The sequence below is a fragment of the Pristiophorus japonicus genome, unplaced genomic scaffold (assembly GCF_044704955.1).
Source record: "Pristiophorus japonicus isolate sPriJap1 unplaced genomic scaffold, sPriJap1.hap1 HAP1_SCAFFOLD_2626, whole genome shotgun sequence".
In the NCBI taxonomy this organism is placed as follows: domain Eukaryota; kingdom Metazoa; phylum Chordata; class Chondrichthyes; family Pristiophoridae; genus Pristiophorus; species Pristiophorus japonicus.
Window position 1 is genome coordinate 11,480 of NW_027252369.1, and position 14,849 is coordinate 26,328.

Below are 14,849 nucleotides of genomic sequence, written 5' to 3' on the forward strand. Positions count from 1 at the left end.
ACAACACACTCACTCTCTCTCTCACACACACACACACACACTCTCTCTCTCTCTCTCTCACACACACACACACAACACACTCACTCTCTCTCACACACACACTCTCTCTCACACACGCACAACACACTCACTCTCTTTCACACACACGCACAACACACTCACTCTCTCTCTCACACACACACACACACTCACACACGCACAACACACTCTCTCTCTCTCACACACACAAACACACTCTCTCACACACACGCACAACACACTCTCTTTCACACACACGCACAACACACTCACTCTCTCTCTCACACACACACACACACTCACACACGCACAACACACTCACTCTCTCTCTCTCACACACACAAACACACTCTCTCTCACACACACGCACAACACACTCACTCTCTCTCTCACACACACACTCTCTCTCACACACACGCACAACACACTCTCACACACACGCACAACACACTCTCTCTCACACACACACTCTCTCACACACACGCACAACACACTCACTCTCTCACACACACACACACACTCTCTCACACACATGCACAACACACTCACTCTCTCTCTCACACACACACTCTCTCACACACACGCACAACACACAGACACTCTCTCTCACACACACGCACAACACACTCTCTCTCACACACACACACTCTCTCTCACACACACGCACAACACACTCTCTCTCTCACACACACGCACAACACATTCTCTCTCTCACACACACACTCTCTCTCACACACACACACACACACTCTCTCTCACACACACACACAACACACTCTCTCTCACACACACACAACATACTCACACACAACACACTCTCTCTCACACACACATTCTCTCACAACACACTCACTCTCTCTCTCACACACGCACAACACTCACACACTCTCTCTCACACACACGCACAACACACTCACTCTCTCTCTCACACACACACACACTCTCACACACACACACACAAAACACTCACACACTCACTCTCTCACACACACACACACTCTCTCTCACACACACGCACAACACACTCTCTCACACACACGCACAACACACTCTCTCACACACACGCACAACACACTCTCTCTCTCACACACACTCTCTCATACACACGCACAACACACTCACTCTCTCTCTCACACACACACACACACTCTCTCACACACATGCACAACACACTCACTCTCTCTCTCACACACACACTCACACCACACTCACTCTCTCTCTCACACACACACACACACGCACAACACACTCTCTCTCACACACACACACTCTCTCTCACACACACGCACAACACACTCACTCTCTCTCACACACACACACTCTCACACACACACACAACACACTCTCTCTCACACACACACTCTCTCACAACACACTCACTCTCTCTCACACACACGCACAACACACTCACTCTCTCTCTCACACACACACACACTCTCACACACACACACACACAACACTCACACACTCTCACACACACTCTCACTCTCACACACACACTCTCACTCTCACACACACACTCTCACTCTCACACACACACTCATTCTCTGTCTCACGCACAGATACACACTCTCGCGCGCGCACTCACTCACACACACACGGAGACTAACCGCGATGAGGACTCACTGAAACTCTTTAACTGTCCGGCGATGCTGAACCCGCGGCGATACCCCGGCACCAGGGGCCTCCCTGAGACCAAAGGGCAAAGGTGAGAAACAGACCGATCGCCAACCCATCGCCCCAACCCTCAGAGTATCGCACAGATACCCCTCGTCCCCAAACTCCCGAACCCCAGACCCCTCGTCCCCGAACCCCCGAAACCCCCGAAACCCAGACCCCTCGTCCCCGAACCCCGGACCCTCGTACTCGAACCCCGGACCCTCGTACTCGAACCCCGGACCCTCGTCCCCGAACACCCGAAACCCAGACCCCTCGTCCCCTAACCCCAGACCCCTCGTCCCCTAACCCCAGACCCCTCGTCCCCTAACCCCAGACCCCTCGTCCCCTAACCCCAGACCCCCTCGTCCCCTAACCCCAGACCCCTCGTCCCCGAACTCCAGACCCTCGTCCCCTAACCACAGACCCCCTCGTCCCCTAACCCCAGACTCCCTCGTCCCCTAACCCCGGACCCTCGTCCCTGAACCCCAGACCCTCGTCCCCTAACCCCAGACCCCTCGTCCCCGAACCCCAGACCCTCGTCCCCGAACCCCGGACCCTCGTCCCTGAACCCCAGACCCTCGTCCCCTAACCCCAGACCCCTCGTCCCCGAACCCCAGACCCCCTCGTCCCCTAACCCCAGACCCCTCGTCCCCGAACCCCAGACCCCTCGTCCCCTAACCCCAGACTCCTCGTCCCCTAACCCCAGACCCCTCGTCCCCTAACCCCAGACTCCTCGTCCCCTAACCCCAGACCCCTCGTCCCCTAACCCCAGACCCCTCGTCCCCGAACCCCAGACCCCTCGTCCCCTAACCCCAGACCCGTCGTCCCCTAACCCCAGACCCCTTCGTCCCCAAACCCCAGACCCTTCGTCCCCGAACCCCAGACCCCTCGTCCCCTAACCCCAGACCCCCTCGTCCCCTAACCCCAGACCCCTCGTCCCCTAACCCCAGACCCCTCGTCCCCTAATCCCAGACCCCCTCGTCCCCTAACCCCAGACCCCCTCGTCCCCGAACCCCAGACCCCCTCGTCCCCTAACCCCAGACCCCTCGTCCCCTAACCCCAGACCCCTCGTCCCCTAACCCCAGACCCTCGTCCCCTAACCCCAGACCCCTCGTCCCCTAACCCCAGACCCCCTCGTCCCCTAACCCCAGACCCCTCGTCCCCTAACCCCAGACCCCCTCGTCCCCTAACCCCAGACCCCTCGTCCCCGAACCCCAGACCCCCTCGTCCCCTAACCCCAGACCCCTCGTCCCCTAACCCCAGACCCCTCGTCCCCTAACCCCAGACCCCTCGTCCCCTAACCCCAGACCCTCGTCCCCTAACCCCAGACCCCTCGTCCCCTAACCCCAGACCCCTCGTCCCCTAACCCCCTCGTCCCCTAACCCCAGACCCCTCGTCCCCGAACCCCAGACCCCCTCGTCCCCTAACCCCAGACCCCTCGTCCCCTAACCCCCTCGTCCCCTAACCCCAGACCCCCTCGTCCCCTAACCCCAGACCCCTCGTCCCCTAACCCCAGACCCCCTCGTCCCCTAACCCCAGACCCCCTCGTCCCCTAACCCCCTCGTCCCCTAACCCCCTCGTCCCCTAACCCCAGACCCGTCGTCCCCTAACCCCAGACCCCCTCGTCCCCTAACCCCAGACCCCTCGTCCCCTAACCCCAGACCCCCTCGTCCCCTAACCCCAGACCCCTCGTCCCCTAACCCCAGACCCGTCGTCCCCTAACCCCAGACCCCCTCGTCCCCTAACCCCAGACCCCTCGTCCCCTAACCCCAGACCCCCTCGTCCCCTAACCCCAGACCCCCTCGTCCCCTAACCCCCTCGTCCCCTAACCCCAGACCCCTCGTCCCCGAACCCCAGACCCCCTCGTCCCCTAACCCCAGACCCCTCGTCCCCGAACCCCAGACCCCCTCGTCCCCTAACCCCAGACCCCTCGTCCCCTAACCCCCTCGTCCCCTAACCCCAGACCCTCATCCCCGAACCCCGGACCCTCGTCCCCGAACCCCGGACCCCTCGCCCCCTAACGCCCTCGTCCCCGAACACCGGATCCTCGTCCCCGAACCCCAGAACCCTCGTCCCCTAACCCCCTCATTCCCGAAACCCAGACCCCCTCGTCCCCTAACCCCAGACCCCCTCGTCCCCTAACTCCAGACCCCTCGTCCCCGAAACCCAGACCCCTCGTCCCCGAACCCGAGACCCCTCATTCCAGAACCCCGGACCCTCGTCCCCGAACCCCAGACCCCTCGTCCCCGAGCCTCGGACCCTCGTCCCCAAACCCCCAGAGCCCTTGTCCCCGGACCCTCGTACCCGAACCCCGGACCCTCGTCCCCGAACCCCAGACCCCTCGTCCCCGAGCCTCGGACCCTCGTCCCCGAACCCCTCGTCCCCGAACCCCTCGTCCCCAAACCCCCAGAGCCCTTGTCCCCGGACCCTCGTACCCGAACCCCGGACCCTCGTCCCCGAACCCCAGACCCCTCGTCCCCGAGCCTCGGACCCTCGTCCCCGAACCCCTCGTCCCCGAACCCCTAGAGCCCTCGTCCCCGGACCCTCGTACCCGAACCTCGGACCCTCGTCCCCGAACCCCAGACCCCTCGTCCCCGAACCTCGGACCCTCGTCCCCGAACCCCTCGTCCCCGAACCCCCAGAGCCCTTGTCCCCGGACCCTCGTACCCGAACCCCGGACCCTCGTCCCCGAACCCCAGACCCCTCGTCCCCGAGCCTCGGACCCTCGTCCCCGAACCCCTCGTCCCCGAACCCCCAGAGCCCTCGTCCCCGGACCCTCGGACCCTCGTCCCCGAACCCCAGACCCCTCGTCCCCGAGCCTCGGACCCTCGTCCCCGAACCCCTCGTCCCCGAACCCCCAGAGCCCTCGTCCCCGGACCCTCGTATCCGAACCCCGGACCCTCGTCCCCGAACCCCAGACCTCTCGTCCCCGAACCCCAGACCCCTCGTCCCCTAACCCCAGACCCCTCGTCCCCGAACCCCTCATCCCCGAACCCCAGACCCCTCGTCCCCTAACCCCAGACCCCTCGTCCCGAATCCCCTCATCCCTGAAACCCAGACCCCTCGTCCCCGAGCCTCGGACCCTCGTCCCCGAACCCCTCGTCCCCGAACCCCCAGAGCCCTCGTCCCCGGACCCTCGTACCCGAACCCCGGACCCTCGTCCCCTAACCCCAGACCCCTCGTCCCCTAACCCCCTCGTCCCCTAACCCCAGACCATCGTCCCCGAACCCCAGACCCCTCGTCCCCGAACCCCAGACCCCTCGTCCCCTAACCCCAGACTCCTCGTCCCCTAACCCCGGACCCCTCGTCCCCTAACCCCAGACCCCTCGTCCCCTAACCCCGGACCCCTCGTCCCCTAACCCCAGACCCCTCGTCCCCTAACCCCAGACCCCTCGTCCCCTAACCCCAGACCCTCGTCCCCTAACCCCGGACCCCTCGTCCCCTAACCCCAGACTCCTCGTCCCCTAACCCCGGACCCCTCGTCCCCTAACCCCAGACCCCTCGTCCCCTAACCCCAGACCCCCACGTCCCCTAACCCCAGACCCCTCGTCCCCGAACCCCAGACCCCTCGTCCCCGAAACCCAGACCCCTCGTCCCCGAACCCCAGACCCCTCGTCCCCGAACCCCAGACCCCTCGTCCCCGAAACCCAGACCCCTCGTCCCCGAACCCCAGACCCCTCGTCCCCTAACCCCAGACTCCTCGTCCCCTAACCCCGGACCCCTCGTCCCCGAAACCCAGACCCCTCGTCCCCGAAACCCAGACCCCTCGTCCCCGAACCCCAGACCCCTCGTCCCCGAACCCCAGACCCCTCGTCCCCTAACCCCAGACCCCTCGTCCCCTAACCCCAGACCCCTTGTCCCCTAACCCCAGACCCCTCGTCCCCGAACCCCAGACCCCTTGTCCCCGAAACCCAGACCCCTCGTCCCCGAAACCCCCGGACCCTTGTCCCTAAATCCCGGATCCTCGTCCCCGAACCCCCTCATCCCCGAAACCAGGACCCCTTGTACCCGAACCCCGGACCCCTCGTCCCCTAACCCCCGGACCCCTCGTCCCCTAAACCCCGGACCTCTTATCCCCGAACCCCCGGTCCCCGAACCCGGGACCTCTTGTCCCCGGACCCTCGTCCACTAACCCCCGGACCCCTCGTCCCCGAACCCCGGACCTCTCGTCCCCGGACCAGCGTCCCCTAAACCCCGGACCCCTCGTCCCCTAAACCCCGGACCTCTTATCCCCGAACCCCCGGACCCCACGTCCCCGAAACCCTCGTCCCCAAACCCCGGACCTCTCGTCCCCGGACCCGTGTCCACTAACCCACGGACCCCTCGTCCCCGAACCCCGGACAGCTGGAGGAGATTACAGCGATAGGGAGGGGTGTAGGGGCTGGAGGAGGTTACAGAGATAGGGAGGGGTGTAGGGGCTGGAGGAGGTTACAGCGATAGGGAGGGGTGTAGGGGCTGGAGGAGGTTACAGAGATAGGGAGGGGTGTAGGGGCTGGAGGAGGTTACAGAGATAGGGAGGGGGTGTCGGGGCTGGAGGAGGTTACAGAGATAGGGAGGGCTGGAGTAGGTTACAGAGATACGGAGGGGTGTAGGGACTGAAGGAGGTTAGAGAAATAGGGAGGGGTGTAGGGGCTGGAGGGGGTTACAGAGAAACGGAGGGGTGTCGGGGCTGGAGGGGGTTACAGAGATAGTGAGGGGTGTAGGGCTGGAGGGGGTTACAGAGATAGGGAGGGATGTAGGGGGTTAGAGAAATAGGGAGGGGTGTAGGGACTGGAGGAGGTTACAGAGATAGGGAGGGGTGTAGGGACTGGAGGAGGTTACAGAGATAGGGACGGGTTTAGGGGCTGGAGGAGGTTACAGAGATAGGGAGGGGTGTAGGGGCTGGAGGGGATTACAGAGACAGGGAGGGGTGTAGGGGCTGGAGGAGGTTACAGAGATAGGGAGGGGTGTAGGGGCTGGAGGAGGTTACAGAGACAGGGAGGGGTGTAGGGGCTGGAGGAGGTTACAGAGATAGGGAGGGGTGTAGAGGCTGGAGGGGGTTACAGAGATAGGGAGGGCTGGAGGAGGTTACAGAGACAGGGAGGGTTGTAGGGGCTGGAGGAGGTTACAGAGGTAGGGAGGGGTGTAGGGGGTGGAGGAGGTTACAGAGATAGGGAGGGGTGTAGGGGCTGGAGGAGGTTACAGAGGTAGGGAGGGGTGTAGGGGGTGGAGGAGGTTACAGAGGTAGGGAGGGGTGTAGGGGGTGGAGGAGGTTACAGAGATAGGGAGGGGTGTAGGGGCTGGAGGAGGTTACAGAGATAGGGAGGGCTGGAGGAGGTTACAGAGACAGGGAGGGGTGTCGGGGCTGGAGGTGGTTACAGAGACAGGGAGGGGTGTCGGGGCTGGAGGAGGTTACAGAGACAGGGAGGGGTGTCGGGGCTGGAGGAGGTTACAGAGATCGGGAGGGGTGTAGGGGGTGGAGGAGGTTACAGAGATAGGGAGGGGTGTAGGGGCTGGAGGGGGTTACAGAGATAGGGAGGGGTGTCGGGGCTGGAGGAGGTTACAGAGATAGGGAGGGTTGTAGGGGCTGGAGGGGGTTACAGAGATAGGGAGGCTGGAGGAGTTTACAGATACAGGGAGGGGTGCCCCAGGTTTACCTGACTGTATGGACAGCCAGGGCTGGAGGTGATTGTACCTACCATGAGTTGCCACGTTCTGCATTATTCGGAGAAGCAACATGTCTGTCCCTGTGAATAAGGAACAGACCCGGGTTAACAAACTGCACACCATGAGGCGATTTCCCCCACAACACCCTATCTCTCCTCTCCCTCCCCCACAACACCCTATCTCTCCCTCCCCCACAACACCCTATCTCTCCTCTCCCCCACAACTCCCTATCTCTCCTCTCCCTCCCCCACAACACCCTATCTCTCCTCTCCCTCCCCTACAACACCCGATCTCTCCCTCCCCCACAACTCCCTATCTCTCCTCTCCCTCCCCCACAACACCCTATCTCTCCCTCCCCACAACACCCTATCTCTCCTCTCCCCCACAACTCCCTATCTCTCCTCTCCCTCCCCACAACACCCTATCTCTCCCTCCCCCACAACACCCTATCTCTCCCTCCCCCACAACACCCTATCTCTCCCTCCCCCACAACACCCTATCTCTCCCTCCCCCACAACACCCTATCTCTCCCTCCCCCACAACACCCTATCTCTCCTCTCCCTCCCCCACAACACCCTATCTCTCCCTCCCCCACAACACCCTATCTCTCCTCTCCCCCACAACACCCTATCTCTCCTCTCCCTCCCCCACAACACCCTATCTCTCCTCTCCCTCCCCCACAACACCCTATCTCTCCCTCCCCCACAACACCCTATCTCTCCCTCCCCCACAACACCCTATCTCTCCTCTCCCCCACAACACCCTATCTCTCCCTCCCCCACAACACCCTATCTCTCCTCTCCCCCACAACACCCTATCTCTCCTCTCCCCCACAACACCCTATCTCTCCTCTCCCTCCCCCACAACACCCTATCTCTCCCTCACCCACAACTCTCTATCTCTCCTCTCCCTCACCCACAACACCCTATCTCTCCTCTCCCCCACAACACCCTATCTCTCCCTCCCCCACAACACCCTATCTCTCCCTCCCCCACAACACCCTATCTCTCCCTCCCCACAACACCCTATCTCTCCCTCCCCCACAACACCCTATCTCTCCTCTCCCCCACAACACCCTATCTCTCCTCTCCCCCACAACACCCTATCTCTCCCTCCCCCACAACACCCTATCTCTCCCTCCCCCACAACACCCTATCTCTCCCTCCCCCACAACACCCTATCTCTCCCTCCCCCACAACACCCTATCTCTCCTCTCCCTCCCCCACAACACCCTATCTCTCCCTCCCCACAACACCCTATCTCTCCTCTCCCCCACAACACCCTATCTCTCCTCTCCCCCACAACACCCTATCTCTCCCTCCCCCACAACACCCTATCTCTCCCTCCCCCACAACACCCTATCTCTCCCTCCCCCACAACACCCTATCTCTCCTCTCCCTCCCCCACAACACCCTATCTCTCCCTCCCACACAACACCCTATCTCTCCTCTCCCCCACAACACCCTATCTCTCCCTCCCCCACAACACCCTATCTCTCCTCTCCCTCCCCCACAACACCCTATCTCTCCTCTCCCTCCCCCACAACACCCTATCTCTCCCTCCCCACAACACCCTATCTCTCCCTCCCACACAACACCCTATCTCTCCTCTCCCCCACAACACCCTATCTCTCCCTCCCCCACAACACCCTATCTCTCCTCTCCCTCCCCCACAACACCCTATCTCTCCTCTCCCTCCCCCACAACACCCTATCTCTCCTCTCCCTCCCCCACAACACCCTATCTCTCCTCTCCCCCACAACACCCTATCTCTCCCTCCCCCACAACTCCCTATCTCTCCCTCCCCCACAACTCCCTATCTCTCCCTCCCCCACAACACCCTATCTCTCCTCTCCCCCACAACACCCTATCTCTCCTCTCCCCCACAACACCCTATCTCTCCCTCCCCCACAACTCCCTATCTCTCCCTCCCCACAACACCCTATCTCTCCCTCCCCACAACACCCTATCTCTCCTCTCCCTCCCCCACAACACCCTATCTCTCCCTCACCCACAACACCCTATCTCTCCTCTCCCCCACAACACCCTATCTCTCCCTCCCCCACAACTCCCTATCTCTCCCTCCCCCACAACACCCTATCTCTCCCTCCCCCACAACACCCTATCTCTCCCTCCCCCACAACACCCTATCTCTCCCTCCCCCACAACACCCTATCTCTCCTCTCCCCCACAACACCCTATCTCTCCTCTCCCCCACAACACCCTATCTCTCCCTCCCCCACAACACCCTATCTCTCCTCTCCCTCCCCCACAACACCCTATCTCTCCCTCCCCCACAACACCCTATCTCTCCTCTCCCCCACAACACCCTATCTCTCCCTCCCCCACAACACCCTATCTCTCCCTCCCCCACAACTCCCTATCTCTCCTCTCCCCCACAACACCCTATCTCTCCCTCCCCCACAACACCCTATCTCTCCCTCCCCCACAACACCCTATCTCTCCTCTCCCTCCCCCACAACACCCTATCTCTCCTCTCCCTCCCCCACAACACCCTATCTCTCCTCTCCCTCCCCCACAACACCCTATCTCTCCCTCCCCCACAACACCCTATCTCTCCCTCCCCCACAACACCCTATCTCTCCCTCCCCCACAACACCCTATCTCTCCCTCCCCCACAACACCCTATCTCTCCCTCCCCCACAACACCCTATATCTCCTCTCCCTCCCCCACAACACCCTATCTCTCCCTCCCCCACAACACCCTATCTCTCCTCTCCCTCCCCCACAACACCCTATCTCTCCTCTCCCCCACAACTCCCTATCTCTCCCTCCCCACCCCCACCGCTCTAACATTCCCCACTCTCTCTGGGGCTCTCTCATAAGATCAGAAATAGGAGCAGGGATCAGCCATTCGGCCCCTCGAACCTGCTCCGCCATTTAATCCGATCATGGACACAGCTCCACTTCCCCGCCCGCTCCCCATAACACTTCACTCCCTTATCGCTCAAAAATCTGTCTATCTCCACCTTAAATATATTCAATGTCCCAGCCTCCACAGCTCTCTGGGGCAATATAACACACTACAGTGTCTCTGGGTCTGTATATATATAATCTCAGTGTATATAACACACTATATATCAGTATATATCACACTACAGTATCTCTGGGTCTGTAATCTCAGTGTATATAACACACTATATATCAGTATATATCACACTACAGTATCTCTAGGTCTGTGTATATATATAATATATAATCTCAGTGTATATAACACACTATATATCAGTATATATCACACTACAGTATCTCTGGGTGTGTATAATCTCAGTGTATATAACACACTATATATCAGTATATATCACACTACAGTATCTCTGGGTCTGTGTATATATATATATATATATATATATAATCTCAGTGTATATAACACACTATATATCAGTATATATCACACTACAGTATCTCTAGGTCTGTGTATATATATAATATATAATCTCAGTGTATATAACACACTATATATCAGTATATATCACACTACAGTATCTCTGGGTCTGTGTATATATATATATATATAATCTCAGTGTATATAACACACTATATATCAGTATATAACATACTACAGTATCTCTGGGTCTGTGTATATATATATATATATATCTTTAATCTCAGTGTATATAACACACTATATATCAGTATCTCTGGGTCTGTGTGTATATATATATATAATCTCAGTGTATATAACACACTATATATCAGTATATAACATACTACAGTATCTCTGGGTCTGTGTATATATATATATCTTTAATCTCAGTGTATATAACACACTATATATCAGTATATAACACACTACAGTATCTCTAGGTCTATATATATATATAATCTCAGTGTATATAACACACTATATATCAGTATATAACATACTACAGTATCTCTGGGTCTGTGTATATATATATATATATCTTTAATCTCAGTGTATATAACACACTATATATCAGTATATAACACACGACAGTAGGGGTGTATCTCTGTCTGAGAGATATCTCAGTTATATAACACTATAATTTCTATATATATATATCTCACTATATAACACTATCACTATATATATATAGATGTACATTTAATGGTATATATATATAATTCTCAGTGTGATAATTTACAGATATATAACACTATATATATATATCACTATATAACACTATCACTATATATACATATATAGATGTACATTTAATGATAAATATATAATTCTCAGTGTGATGATAATTTACAGATATATAACACTATATATATACACAATACACTATATAACACTATATATACACAATACACTATATAACACTATATATACACACAATACACTATATAACACTATATATATATACAATACACTATATATATACACACAATACACTATATATATACACAATACACTATATAACACTATATATATACACAATACACTATATAACACTATATATATACACAATACACTATATAACACTATATATATACACAATACACTATATAACACTATATATATACACAATACACTATATAACACTATATATATACACAATACACTATATAACACTATATATATACACAATACACTATATAACACTATATATATACACAATACACTATATAACACTATATATACACACAATACACTATATAACACTATATATATATACAATACACTATATATATATACAATACACTATATATATACACACAATACACTATATATATACACAATACACTATATAACACTATATATATACACAATACACTATATAACACTATATATATACACAATACACTATATAACACTATATATATACACAATACACTATATAACACTATATATATACACAATACACTATATAACACTATATATATACACACAATACACTATATAACACTATATATATACACAATACACTATATAACACTATATATATACACAATACACTATATAACACTATATATACACAATACACTATATAACACTATATATACACAATACACTATATAACACTATATATACACACAATACACTATATATATACACACAATACACTATATATATACACAATACACTATATAACACTATATATATACACAATACACTATATAACACTATATATATACACAATACACTATATAACACTATATATATACACAATACACTATATAACACTATATATATACACAATACACTATATAACACTATATATATACACAATACACTATATAACACTATATATATACACAATACACTATATAACACTATATATATACACAATACACTATATAACACTATATATACACACAATACACTATATAACACTATATATATACACAATACACTATATAACACTATATATATACACAATACACTATATATATATACAATACACTATATAACACTATATATATACACAATACACTATATAACACTATATATATACACAATACACTATATAACACTATATATATACACAATACACTATATAACACTATATATACACACAATACACTATATAACACTATATATATACACAATACACTATATAACACTATATATATACACAATACACTATATATATATACAATACACGGTATAGATTGATATTGATGAGATATTTGAGGATTTAGATACAATTATATTTTCATTTGAGGATTTAGATACAATTATATTTTCTCACCTCTCTCTTGTCCTTGCTCTCCCAGCGCCGGAAGTCAGACTGGAGCAGGATGTGCAGAGAGCCGGAAGTGACAACGTGTGCGGGGCGTGGAGCGAGTGCCGGAAGTGGCAACAGTGCGGGGCAGAGAGAGAGGATAGCGGAAGTGAGCTCACTGCGGGGCATGGAGCGGCCCGGAAGTGGCACGCTTGCGGGGCATAGAGAGAGAGAGGACAGCGGAAGTGAGCTCACTGCGGGGCATGGAGCGGACCGGAAGTGGCACACTTGCGGGGCAGGCAGTGTGTTTTATGAGTGCAAGTTGTTGGAAGTTTTATTGGAAGTTTGTTGGAAGTTTTGTTGGAAGTTGGTAAACTTTCCCCGACCATTGTTGGACAGTCTGCAGCCATTGCGACTGCCCCCTGCCTCCTCACTGCCCCACTGCTGCATGGAAGGGATCCTTTCCTGACCATTTCATGTTGGGAGGTCTCTGAGCAAGTTGTCCCATGGAGCCTGAGAAATAAAATACACCTCCCGGTCCATCACATCAAACATCTGGAGCTCCAGATCCTGGTCTTTATCTCAGGCCACAGCAATAAACTTCCCGGTCCATCACATCAAACATCTCAAGCTCCAGATCCTGGTCTTTATCTCAGGCCACAGCAATAAACCTCCCGGTCCATCACATCAAACATCTGGAGCTCCAGATCCTGGTCTTTATCTCAGGCCACAGCAATAAACCTCCCGGTCCATCACATCAAACATCTGGAGCTCCAGATCCTGGTCTTTATCTCAGGCCACAGCAATAAACCTCCCGGTCCATCACATTAAACATCTCAAGAGTGGGTGGGGTGTGTGTGGGTAGGGGGTGAGGGGGTGGAGGGTGGAGGAGGAGGGTGGGGTGGAGGAGGGGGTGGAGGAGGAGGAGGGGATGGGGGGGTGGATGGAGGTAGAGGAGGGGGTGGAGGTGGAGGAGGGGGTGGAGGGGTAGAGGAGGAGGAGGGGGGGAGGGGGAGGAGGAGGGGGGGGTGGAGGGGTGGAGGAGGAGGGGGGGGAGGGGGAGAGGAGGAGGGGGGGGAGGGGGAGGAGGGGGTGGAGGGGTAGAGGAGGAGGAGGGGGGGGAGGGAGAGGAGGAGGGGGGGTGGAGGGGTGGAGGAGGAGGGGGGGGAGGGGGAGGAGGAGGGGGGGTGGAGGAGGGGGTGGAGGAGGAGGAGGGGATGGGGGGGTGGATGGAGGTGGAGGGGGGGGTGTAGGGGGTGAGGTGGAGGAGGGTGGGAGGAGGGGGTGAGACAGACAGACATTGCAGACAGTCTCAGTCTGAGATCAGGAACACACAGGGTGGGGTGTGGGGTGTGTGTGGGTAGGGGGTGAGGGGGTGGAGGTGGAGAGGGTGGGGTGGGGGGTGGAGGTGGAGGAGGGGGTGGAGGAGGAGTGGGTGGAGGGGGAGGAGGAGGGGGTGGATGGAGGAGGGGGGGGGTGAGACAGACAGACATTGCAGACAGTCTCAGTCTGAGATCAGGAGCTGCAGGAACACACAAGAGTGGGGGTGGGGTGTGGGGTGTGTGTGGGTAGGGGGTGAGGGGGTGGAGGGGTGTAGGGGGTGTAGGGGGGGGTGGAGGATGGGGAGGAGGGGGTGGAGGGGGGGGTGAGACAGACAGACATTGCAGACAGTCTCAGTCTGAGATCAGGAGCTGCAGGAACACACAGGGTGGGGTGTCGGGTGTGTGTGGGTAGGGGGTGAGGGGTGGAGGGGTGTAGGGGGGGGGGGGGGAGGGGGTGGAGGAGGAGGGGTGGGAGGAGGGGGGGGTGAGGCAGACAGTCTCAGTCTGAGATCAGGAGCTGCAGGAACACACAGGGTGGGGTGTGGGGTGTG

At 55.0% G+C, this 14,849-nt stretch overlaps 1 long non-coding RNA gene across 1 annotated transcript; it reads right to left on the minus strand.

Annotated features, from left to right (window-relative positions):
• Positions 1 to 1,628: 1,628 nt before the first annotated feature.
• LOC139247218 (uncharacterized) lies at positions 1,629 to 13,066 on the minus strand. Its single transcript, XR_011590842.1, has 3 exons — positions 13,004 to 13,066; positions 7,356 to 7,403; positions 1,629 to 1,707 (listed from the first exon to the last, which is right to left on the minus strand). It is a non-coding gene; the product is annotated as an uncharacterized lncRNA (long non-coding RNA).
• Positions 13,067 to 14,849: the final 1,783 nt, after the last annotated feature.